This window comes from Solanum lycopersicum, chromosome 3, assembly GCF_036512215.1.
Source record: "Solanum lycopersicum chromosome 3, SLM_r2.1".
In the NCBI taxonomy this organism is placed as follows: Eukaryota; Viridiplantae; Streptophyta; class Magnoliopsida; order Solanales; family Solanaceae; genus Solanum; species Solanum lycopersicum.
In genome coordinates, this window is record NC_090802.1 from 29,024,764 (window position 1) to 29,036,816 (window position 12,053).

Below are 12,053 nucleotides of genomic sequence, written 5' to 3' on the forward strand. Positions count from 1 at the left end.
AAGGGGAAGGCTCAAGTTTTTGAGTGAAATCTAGATTGATAGAGGCAAGTGCATTTCTAAAACCTTAATAAGTGCATAGAATTTTGTATTTCCTTGTGGTATATAATGGGGTAAAATGGAACTTTGTGATGGGTTGATTGTCCATGTTGAATAATTCCAATAATGAGAAAAGGATGATAAAAGGAAACGTGATTAATTATTGGTGTATCATGTGTTGAGAATGATTTCAAAGACTTATTGATTCATTGTTGATGTTAATCGTGATTGTGTTGTTATGAATTGTGCATGAAGGGCAATATAACTACTTATTGGTGTGTGATGTGTTGAGAATGGTTTCAATAGCTTATTGACTCATTGTTGATGTTGTGTCACGATTGTGTAGCGTTGAATTGTGTATTATTACAGAAATGGTCATCTCCTCATTATTTATGTTAAAATGGCATTTGCATTATTCTGATACATGGTTGTAAAAAATTTATGTGAATTGAGAAAGTATAAAAAATTAAAAAGAATGTACCATTTTATGAAACGTGTCGCACGCTATGGTATATACTATGTTTAGAGGGACGTGTCGCACGTCGCAACGAGTTCTATTATCGTGGGAAGTATCGCGTTCCGCGATAGATACTATATATCATGGGTCATGTGGTGCTCCGTGATGGATGAATAATGGACAAATATGTCCCCCATGTGTCCCGGACTCTGATACATCGAGTGTGTATCGTTAGGTTAGACATGCATCACTATACTTGACATTGCATTGCACATCTTTATCATTTGTGAACTTGATCTTGTGTTTTATTGATCTAGTGAGTGCCTTTTCTGTGGAACTTGTGGTTGGAATATTGAGTTTGTTATTGAGGATATCCAATTGTAAAAGTTATTGTTGAGTTGTGAGCTATGTAAATTGTTAACTCTTAGGTTTGGGTGTAAGGAGTACCTATATTCTATTCCCTTACCTTGTATTTAGATGTTTACCTATTGAGTACTGTGTAATTTTTTTTCTCACCCCTTGCTTCTATATTTTTCTAGGCTACGAGCCTGGATCTTTGTGATAATTTCTATTCTCTTCTTTTTCGAGGCTTCCTATTGAGATTTGTGAGGTAGTTGTTTGTCATCTTAATAGATTTTCTAACTCCTATTTATGACCTTGTTCTATTCTAGAAACAACGTAATTTGAGACCTGTAGTTTTTCTTTTGAATCAATTATAACACTTTAGATGCTTGTACACGTGACAACCAAGTCTGGGGGTTTTTATTAAGTTGACTTAGTTGTCTACACTTATGATATTTTACTTCCACAAAATATTTTGTATTTAAGTTTTAGGCTAATTTATCTTGGTGGGATAAGACGAGAGTCATCACGACTATTTTTGGGTCATGACAAGATTGGTGAGTCTTCGTAGCATTCAAAGATTTGACCACTATTTCCTTATGATGTTTCATTTTATTTTTTGAACATTATTGTATGGGTTGTATCCCAATCACTTTCTGTTAGATGGTTCTGAGAAATTGCTATAAAACATTCTCTTCATTTTATAAAGGTTTTATTGTGTTGAAAATGGTTTTAAATTTTATCATTTTTCTATAATCTTTAATATGAAAGCTAAGTGGCTCATATGAGTTCTCTCGGGGTATTGTATGTCATGTTACATCTGGGGTTCACACCTGGGTTGTGGCAGTTTATGATTGTAAGGTACCATAAATACCATGTCAAGTTCAAAGTATTTCTATCAACTATGTATTTTTATTAACTCATGTAAGGGTCAATTTGAAATGTTTATATCTCTCATTATATTCTGAACTAGTATACGTACTCGCATGTTCCACGAATATTGTAAAATATGGCTATTTTAAATTCTGAAAAAAAAAACTTATACGAAGTATTATTTAGTAACAAAAGTGTTTGCATAATCATATATGATGTTTTAATTATATATACATCTAATGCTAACAAATCTTTACCGTAATTTATGTGCATTGAGTGTATCTTCTTCAAAGACACTAAATATTATTCTAACAATTTCTCCTTCTTCTAGTATAATGAAGACCAATAGCATATCTAACATGTGTTCAGTTGATGTTTGTGCTAATTAATTAAATTATAAATTTATAGATCAATCTAAATTGTAGTATTAAAAATATTTTCTCTAGTTTTAGCTAAAATCTAAATATAATTTAAAAAGCATGTTGCAACCTCTTTAGCATGCTCATCTCTCGTTTAACGCTTTTCATTTAATCTAATACAATAAAATAAGAATGTAAAAAATATTGAATTTGAGTGACCTTATTGAATAAAAGATGTTATATTAATATATACAACATAAAAATAAATTGTCAAATTAATATTATACCACATAAAGAAATTATTTTCAATGTAAAGAAAAAATTGAAAGATGAAAATAATGGATCATGTTCCATTCCTTTGCTTTATTATAAGTTTCTTCTTTAATTTTATCAACTTTTAGATATCTTTACTCTTTTTAAATATGTGTAAATTTTATTCTTTGGTAAATATGTAATACTTAACAATGACAAATAATTTTAGAATTTAGTATAAGAAACTTTAAAATTAATTTTATATAAATAAATAAAATATTTTAAATATTAATTATATTAAATTAATAAGTTATATTATAACGACCTGTTTAGTCGTTTTGAGCAGCTGATTTTATTTCTGGAAAAACTGGCTGAGACGACGGATCCCACGACGGACCGGCATGGGCACGACGGACCGTCAAGGGGGTCTCGTTCCAAAACACATAGAATTCTGAAATGTGTGTACTGAAATTGACTTTCTGAACTTTGTGACGGAATGGCAGGATGAACCGTCACAGGCGTGATGGGCCGTCACAGACTGCGTAATCCCAGGCTGGGTCGAATTTCTGTTAATTATTTTAAGGGGTGTTTTGGACTATTCCTGCTATAATTATAAATTTAGTGGGTTAATGTTAATAATTTAACTACTTGAGGGTTAAAAGAGATAACCTTGAATTAATTAATGGGTTAATTCACCATTTTTTATACTTAATTATATGCTAATTAGGGTAAAAGAAAGAGGGTTTGAATAAGAAAAATAGAAACAACAAGGAGAGGGAAAGACAAACAATCGAGAGAGATACGAACGAAGAGGAAACACAAGCTTTGGGGAATTTGCTTGCATGATCACGAATCTTCGGTGGAGGTAGGTTATGGTTTATGCTATTCGTAGTAAACTCTTAATAGCGAATGATATGTATTGGGTAGTGTTGTAAACCCTTCTATATGCTTAATTGTATGCTTGCATGAATGTGATTATGTAATTGTGATAAAATAAGCATGATGAAGCTATTGAATCCCAAATCTTGAAAACCCTAATCTACATTGTTAATGATGATGCCTTGGTATAAAAGAAGGCTTTATGAACATGTAGTGAGAGTAGGGGATCGGGTGTCACGTTCTGGTACAAGGATAGTATATGAGGATCGGAGTGTCACGTTCCGACACCAGGATAGTTATGGATCGGGTGCCACGTTCCGGTACAAGGATAGTATATGAGGATCGTAGTGTCACGTACCGAAGCGAGAGGGATAAAGATAATGAATCTTGAAAGATGTTAATATACTCAATTTAATGAACCTAATTCCCAAATGAGTATGATGGGGAGGCGTGAGTCCCCATTGATGTGCTTGGTGTTGTGACCAAGGGTTATGGTAACTGTAAATGTCACATGTTGAGTATTGTAGTAGAATTTATGATATTATCTGATATATATTATTTTCTATTTTGAGTTGGCCGATGATATCTACTCAGTACTTGTGTTAGTACTGACCCCTACTTGTGTGTTTCATTTTTTGTTATTTGTGGAGTACAGAAAACGTACCATCGTCTTCAACTCAACCGCAACTCTAGCCAGTCTTCATTACACCAGATTTCAGGGTGAGCTAACGCTTCTAGCTTGGACTGGATCTTTTTCTTCATGTCTTGATGCCTTGAAGTTCCGGCATGGACTAGCTTTATATTTATTTTAGCTTTCTAGATACTCTTAGAATTAGTAATTCGAGGATAGATGTTCTTGTGATGATGTCTTCCAGATTATGGGGATAATGATAAGTTTTGAGTTTTAGAAGTTGATTATTGATTTTGTTAATGAGTTTTAAGTCTTCCGCATTGTTTTTCTATTTATTATGTTTGAAATGTTGGGGTTTAGATTGGTTGGTTCGCTCACATAGGAGGATAAGTGTGGGTGCCACTTGCGGCTCGATTTGGGTCGTGACAAACTTGGTATCAGAGCATTAGGTTCGTTTGTCTCATCACACAAGAATGAGTCTAGTAGAGTCTTAAGAACGGTAGGGGGACGCCTTTACTTTTCTTTAAGAGGCTATAAGACTTTAGGAAAGTTCAATTCTTTCTTTCTTTCTTTCTTGCTATTACTTGGATCCAATTGGTATATTGGTGATACAAATTGGTATCTGACCATCTTCACTCTATTTCGCAGATGGTTAGAACTAGAGCAATGACTGCGCCAACACCAACATCGGCAAGACAAGAATCGTTCGAGCCAGCCACTGGGGCTGTAGCTCGAAGAGGAGTAATGGAAGAGGACAAGCACCTAGCCCATCTGGTACTAGGGCGGTGACTCCTCTACCGGCTGAGGAAGTAGTAAGAGAGGGGGAGGATGGGGAAAATGAGCAAGTACAGAATGAGGAATTACCACCCCAACCTACCCCAGAGATGATCAATCAGGTTCTTGCTTACCCTAGCGGATTATCTGATCAAGGCCAGACACCTCCATTGTTTTCTACACCAGCACCTCATGTTCCGGAGGTACAACATGCGGCTACTGCGGCTCCCCGCATGAATTCCTCATTGGAAATAGGCACGTTTCCTCGTCTAACTACAGGGCCTATAATGACAAATGATCAGCATGAACTTTTCAGTAAGTTCTTGAAATTGAAACCTCCAGTCTTCAAGGGTGCTGAATCTGAGGATGCTTACGATTTTCTGGTTGATTGTCATGAGCTACTACACAAGATGGGTATAGTACAATGGTTTGGTGTTGAGTTTGTGACTTATCAGTTTCAAAGGAACGCCAAAATGTGGTGGCGGTCACATGTTGAGTGTCAACCAACAGAGGCACAACCTATGACTTGGCTATCATTCTCTAGCTTGTTTATGGAGAAGTATATCCCCCGGACTTTGAGGGATAGGAAAAGAGATGAGTTTTTGAGCCTAGAGCAAGGTAGGATGTTGGTTACTGCATAAGACGCTAAGTTTCGTGCATTATCCCGGTATGCCACCCAACTTTGTTTCAGTCCACAAGAGCGGATTCGCCGTTTTCTGAAGGGGTTGAGATCAGAGTTGCGAATTTCAGCCTTACAGGTAGCGGCTACAGCGAAATCCTTTCAAAAAATGGTAGACTTTGTGATAGAGGTAGAGTTAGTGAAGCCAGTTGACTTCACCATGGAATCGACATCAAAAAGGTTTCGTAAGGGAGGTGAGTTTAATGGTTCTTACTCTAGAAGGCAGGGTTCAGGAGGTTACTCAGTCTGACCAATTCAGTCTTTACTACAGACTGTAGTTGGGGGTCCACCTCAGACTGGTCAACACTTCTCTGAGAGACCTATGCTCGAATCCAGAGAGTGTTATGGATGTGGGGAGACTGGACACATTAAGAGGTATTGTCCAAAACAGAGTTACAGACCTCCAATAGTTAGAGGTAGAGGTGGTCATGGTAGAGGCCATTATTCTGGAGAACGCGGTGGCCGAGGTAATGGTGGTCACCATAACGGCCGGGGTAACGGGCAAACTGGATCCACTACAGCACAACATGGTAGGGGCAACGGGCAGACAGGTGATAGGGCCCATTTTTATGCTTTCCCTGGGAGATCTGAAGCGGAGGCATCTGATGTTGTCATCACAGGTAATCTTTTGGTTTGTGATTGCATGGCTTCTGTATTGTTTGATCCTGGATACATATTTTTTATGTATCTTCCTCTTTTGCTAATGGTCTTAATTTACATTGTGAATTGCTTAACATGCCTATTCGTGTTTCTACTCCGGTGGGTGAGTCTGTGATAGTTGAAAAAGTATATAGGTCTGGTCTGGTGACTTTTGTGGGGAGCAATACTTATGTAGACTTGGTTATCTTAGAAATGGTTGATTTTGATGTAATTCTGGGTATGACTTGGCTTTCTTCGAATTTTGTGATCTTGGATTGTAATGCTAAAACTGTGACGTTAGCGGAGCCTAGGACAGATCCGCTACTGTGGGAGGGCGACTACACCTCTACTCCGGTTCGTATCATCTCCTTTCTTCGTGCTAAGAGATTGGTTAGTAAGGGGTGTTTATCTTTCTTGGCACATCTCAGGGATGACACTACCCAAGTACCTTCAATTGAGTCGGTTTCGATAATTCGTGAGTTTCTAGATGTGTTTCCCGCAGACCTTCCTGGTATGCCACCAGATAGAGATATTGACTTCTGCATTGATCTTGAACCGGGTATTCTCTCCATTTCTATACCCCCTTATAGAATGGCTCCCGCGGAGTTGAGAGAGTTAAAGGCTCAACTTCAAGAATTGTTAGGAAAGGGCTTCATAAGACCAAGTGCATCTCCTTCGGGTGCTCCTGTATTGTTTGTGAAGAAGAAGGATGGAAGCTTTCGTATGTGCATAGACTACAGACAACTGAATAAGGTAACAATTAAGAAAGAGTATCCTCTTCCTCACATCGATGATTTGTTCGATCAGTTACAAGGTGCTTGTACCTTCTCAAAAATCGACTTGAGATCTGGTTACCATCAATTAAAAATACTGGCAACGGATGCGCCCAAGACTGCTTTTCAGACAAGGTATGGGCATTATGAGTTCTTAGTAATGTCTGTTGGGTTTACGAACGCCCCTGCTGCTTTCATGAGCTTGATGAATGGGATTTTTTAGCCATATCTGGATCTCTTTGTCATCGTATTCATCGATGATATATTGGTATACTCAAAGAGCAAGAAGGAACATGAGGAGCACTTGAGAATTGTATTGGAAATGTTTAGGGAGAAAAAGCTTTATGCCAAATTCTCCAAGAGTGAGTTTTGGCTAGATTCAGTATCTTTCTTGGGACACGTGGTTTCTAAGGATGGAGTGATGGTGGATCCATCTAAGATTGAAACAGTGAGGAGTTGGGTAAGACCTACTAATGTGTCAGAAGTAAGGAGCTTTGTTGGTTTAGCTAGCTACTACCGCCGATTTGTCAAGGGGTTCTCTTCAATTTCTTCCCAATTGACAAGCTTGACAAAACAGAATGTTCCATTCGTATGGTCGGATGAGTGTGAAGAAAGCTTTCAGAAGATCAAGACTTTGTTGACTACTGCACCAATCCTCACCTTGCCTGTGGAAGGTAAGAATTTCATTGTCTATTGTGATGCATCCTATTCGGGTTTGAGTGCAGTGCTAATGCAAGAGAAGAATGTAATTGCTTATGATTCGGGGCAATTAAAGGTGCATGAACGTAACTATCCGATCCATGATTTGGAGTTGGCTGCGGTAGTGTTTGCATTAAAGAAATTGAGACATTATTTATATGGGGTTAAGTGGGAAGTCTACACGGATCATCATAGCCTACAGTATGTCTTTACTCAGAAAGATTTGAATTTAAGACAGAGAAGGTGGATGGAACTACTGAAGGATTATGACATCACTATCTTGTATCATCTAAGAAAGGCTAATGTTGTGGCAGATGCCTTAAGTAAAAAAGCAGGGAGCATGGGGAGTCTAGCCCACTTGCAAGTTTCTAGACGTCCATTGGCTAGAGAGGTTCAGACTCTGGCTAACGACTTTATAAGGTTAGAAGTAAATGAGAAGGGAGGATTTTTGGCCAGTGTGGAGGCGAGATCTTCTTTTCTTGACAAGATCAAGGGAAAACAGTTTGATGATGAGAAACTAAGCTGAATTCGGGATATGGTGTTGCGAGGAGAGGCTAAAGAAGCAATAATGGATGAGGAAGGTGTTTTGAGAATTAAGGGAAGTGTATGTGTGCCCCATGTTGATGATTTAATCCACACTATTCTTACAGAGGCTCATAGTTCCGGATATTCTATACATCCTGGTGCAACCAAGATGTACCGTGACCTAAAGCAACACTTTTGGTGGAGTAGAATGTAGCGCGACATTGTTGATTTTCTTGCCAAATGTTTAAATTGTCAGCAAGTAAATTATGAATAACAGAGGCCCGGAGGCACACTTCATAGAATGCCCATTCCTGAATGGAAGTGGGAAAGAATTGCAATGGACTTCGTGGTTGGTCTTCCAAAGACATTAGGGAAGTTTGACTCTATTTGGGTAATTGTGGACAGATTAACTAAGTATACTCACTTCATTCCGATCAAGGTGACTTACAATGCAGAGAAGTTAGCCAAACTTTACATTTCGGAAGTTGTGCGATTGCATGGAGTTTCACATTTCATCATATCAGATAGAGGTAAGCAGTTTACTTCTATGTTTTGGAGAACATTGCATGCTGAATAAGGTGCTAGGTTGGACCTTAGTACTGCATTTCACCCTCAGACCGATGGTCAGTCTGAGCAAACGATTCAAGTGTTGGAGGACATGCTTCGTGCATGTGTGATAGAATTTGGTGGTCATTTGGGATAACTTCTTACCCTTAGCAGAGTTTTCATACAATAATAGCTATCACTCAAGTATTGATATGGCTCATTTCAAAGCATTGTATGGGAGGAGATGTAGGTCTCCCATTGGATGGTTTGATGCATTTGAGGTTAGACCTTGGGGTACTGATCTTTTGAGGGATTCATTAGAGAAGGTTAAATCTATTCAAGAAAAGCTTTTAGCGGCTCAAAGCAAGCAAAAGGAATATGCAGATCGAAAGGTTAGAGACTTGGAGTTCATGAAGGGTGAGAAAGTCTTGCTGAAGGTTTCGCCCATGCAAGGGGTGATGCGGTTTGGGAAAAGAGGTAAGCTAAGCCCAAGGTATATTGGACCATTCGAAGTACTTAAGCGAGTAGGGGAGGTGGCTTATGAATTAACCTTGCCCCCTGGACTGTCAGGAGTTCATCCGGTATTTCATGTGTCCATGTTAATAAGATACCATGGGGATGGAAACTACATCATTCGTTGGGATTCAGTACTTCTTGATCAGAATTTTTCTTATGAGGAGGAGCCTGTTGCTATCTTAGATAGAGAAGTCCGCAATTTGAGGTCAAGGGAGATTGCATCCATCAAAGTTCAATGGAAGAATTGACCAGTCGAAGAAGCCAGTTGGGAGAAGGAGACAGATATGCAAGAAAGATACCCACACTTGTTTACAGATTCAGGTACTCCTTTTCGCCCTTGTTTCTTTTCTTGTGATCGTTCGAGGATGAACGATGGGTAAATTGGTATCTATTGTAATGACCTGTTTAGTCGTTTTGAGCAGCAGATTTTAATTCTGAAAAAACTGGCTGAGACGACGGATCCCACGACGGACCGTCATGGGCACGACAGACCGTTGAGGGGGTCTCGTTCCAAAACACTTAGAATTCTAAAATTTGGGTACTGAAATTGACTCTCTGAACTTCGTGACGGAATGGAAGGACGGGCCGTCACAGGCGTGACGGGCCGTCACAGACCCTTCAAAGAATTGAATCTCTGAACTCTGTGACGGAAGCAGCAGGACGGACCATCGCAGGCACGACGGGCTGTCACAGACTGTGTAATCATAGGCTGGGTCGGATTTCTGTTAAATATTTTAAGGAGCGTTTTGGACTATTTCTGCTATAATTATAAATTTAGTGGGTTAATGTTAATAATTTCACTACTTGAGGGTTAAAAGAGATAACCTTGAATTAATTAATGGGTTAATTCACCATTTTTTATACTTAATTATATGCTAATTAGGGTAAAAGAAAAAGGATTTGAATAAGAAAAATAGAAAGAACAAGGAGAGGGAAAGAGAAACAATCGAGAGAGATACGAACGAAGAGGAAACACAAGATTTGGGGAATTTGCTTGCTTGATCACGAATCTTCGGTGGAGGTAGGTTATGGTTTATGCTATTCGTAGTAAACTCTTAATAACGAATGATATGTATTGGGTAGTGTTGTAAACCCTTCTATATGTTTAATTGTATGCTTGCATGAATGTGATTATATAATTGTGATAAAATAAGCATGATGAAGCTATTGAATCCCAAATCATGAAAACCCTAATCTACTTTGTTAATGATGATGCCTTGGTATGAAATAAGGCTTGATGAACATGTAGTGAGATTAGGGGATCGGGTGCCGCGTTCCGGTACCAGGATAGTATATGAGGATCGGAGTGTCACGTTCCGACACCAGGATAGTATATGGATCGGGTGCCACGTTTCGGTACCAGGATAGTATATGAGGATCGGAGTGTCACGTTCCGACACAAGGATAGTTATGGATCGGGTGCAACGTTCCGATACCAGGATAGTATATGAGGATCGGAGTGTCACGTACCGACACGAGAGGGATAAAGATAATGAATCTTGAAAGATGTTAATATACTCAATTTAATGAACCTAATTCCCAAATGAGTATGATGGGGAGGCGTGAGTCCCCATTGATGTGCTTGGTGTTGTGACCAAGGGTTAAGGTAACTGTAAATGCCGCATGTTGAGTATTATAGTTGAATTTATTATATTATCTGATATAAACTGTTTTCTATTTTGAGTTGGCCGATGACTCAGTACTTGTGTTTGTACTGACCCCTACTTGTGTGTTTCTTTCTTTGTTATTTGTGGAGTACAACAAACGTACCATCGTCTTCAACTCAACCGCAACTCTAACCAGTCTTCATTACACCAGATTTCAGGGTGAGCTAACGCTTCTAGCTTGGACTGGATCTTCTTCTTTATCTCTTGATGCCTTGAAGTTCCGGCATGTACTAGCTTTATATTTATTTTAGCTTTCTAGATACTCTTAGAATTAGTAATTCAAAGATAGATGTTCTTGTGATGATGACTTCCAGATTTTGGGGATAATGATAAGTTTTGAATTTTAGAAGTTGATTATTGATTTTGTTAATGAGTTTTAAGTCTTCCGCTTTGTTTTTCTATTTATTATGTTTGAAATGTTGGGGTTTAGATTGGTTGGTTCGCTCACATAGGAGGATAAGTGTGGGTGTCACTCGCGGCTCGATTTGGGTCGTGACATATATGCACCACCAATATGATATTATGAGTATAACGTGAAAAATATATCTGACAATTTATTTTAAATCAATTTTAATGCAAAACTTTGAATAAAAAATAATATCAATTATCATAGTAGAATTAAATACATGTGAAGAGGTTTTAGGAATGAAAATTTATATATGATAAGAATAATGATGGTAAAACTAAAAATAAGAATATAACACTTAGCAAGTCATCATCTATTTTATGAAAATCTTCTCAATATGGTAGGTTACTAAAGAAATAAACTACACTACAAATTGAGATACGTATATTTTAATTCAAAATTATTTATCCATATTAAAAAAATCATTTGATGTTAATATAATAATAATATGGCCAACTTTCACGTATAGAAAATATAAAATTTATATTTGTATGTTATAGCAAAGTTTGTATATTTGTGCTCCATAGCAAACATGAATATGTATAATTCGCTATACATATACAAAAAAACCAAATATATAATTCGCTATACATATACAAAAGAAAACAGTTGTATACAAATCAATTGTATAATTTTTGTATATATAAAACGAGAAAGAGAGAAAGACAAAAGAAAATTGGGCAGGGAATATTTGTATTGTATAATTATGAGTGTATAGGTTGAAGATATATGTATTTGCAGGTGTATATATAATTTTCTCTCACTTTATTCAAACAGAAATACAATTTATACATTCCGTTTCTGTTTGTATAAGCGATAGAGGCAATGGTGGCTAGCGAGATATGGTAGAGGGGAGAGAGGGTAACAAAAATATATGTATATATGCGATTTTTTCTCACTTTATACAAATACAAATACGTTTTATACATATGTGTTTGGATAAAAGTGAGAAGGAGCGAGCAAGAGATGGAGCGGAAGAGGGAGAGTGGCGAGCGAGAGT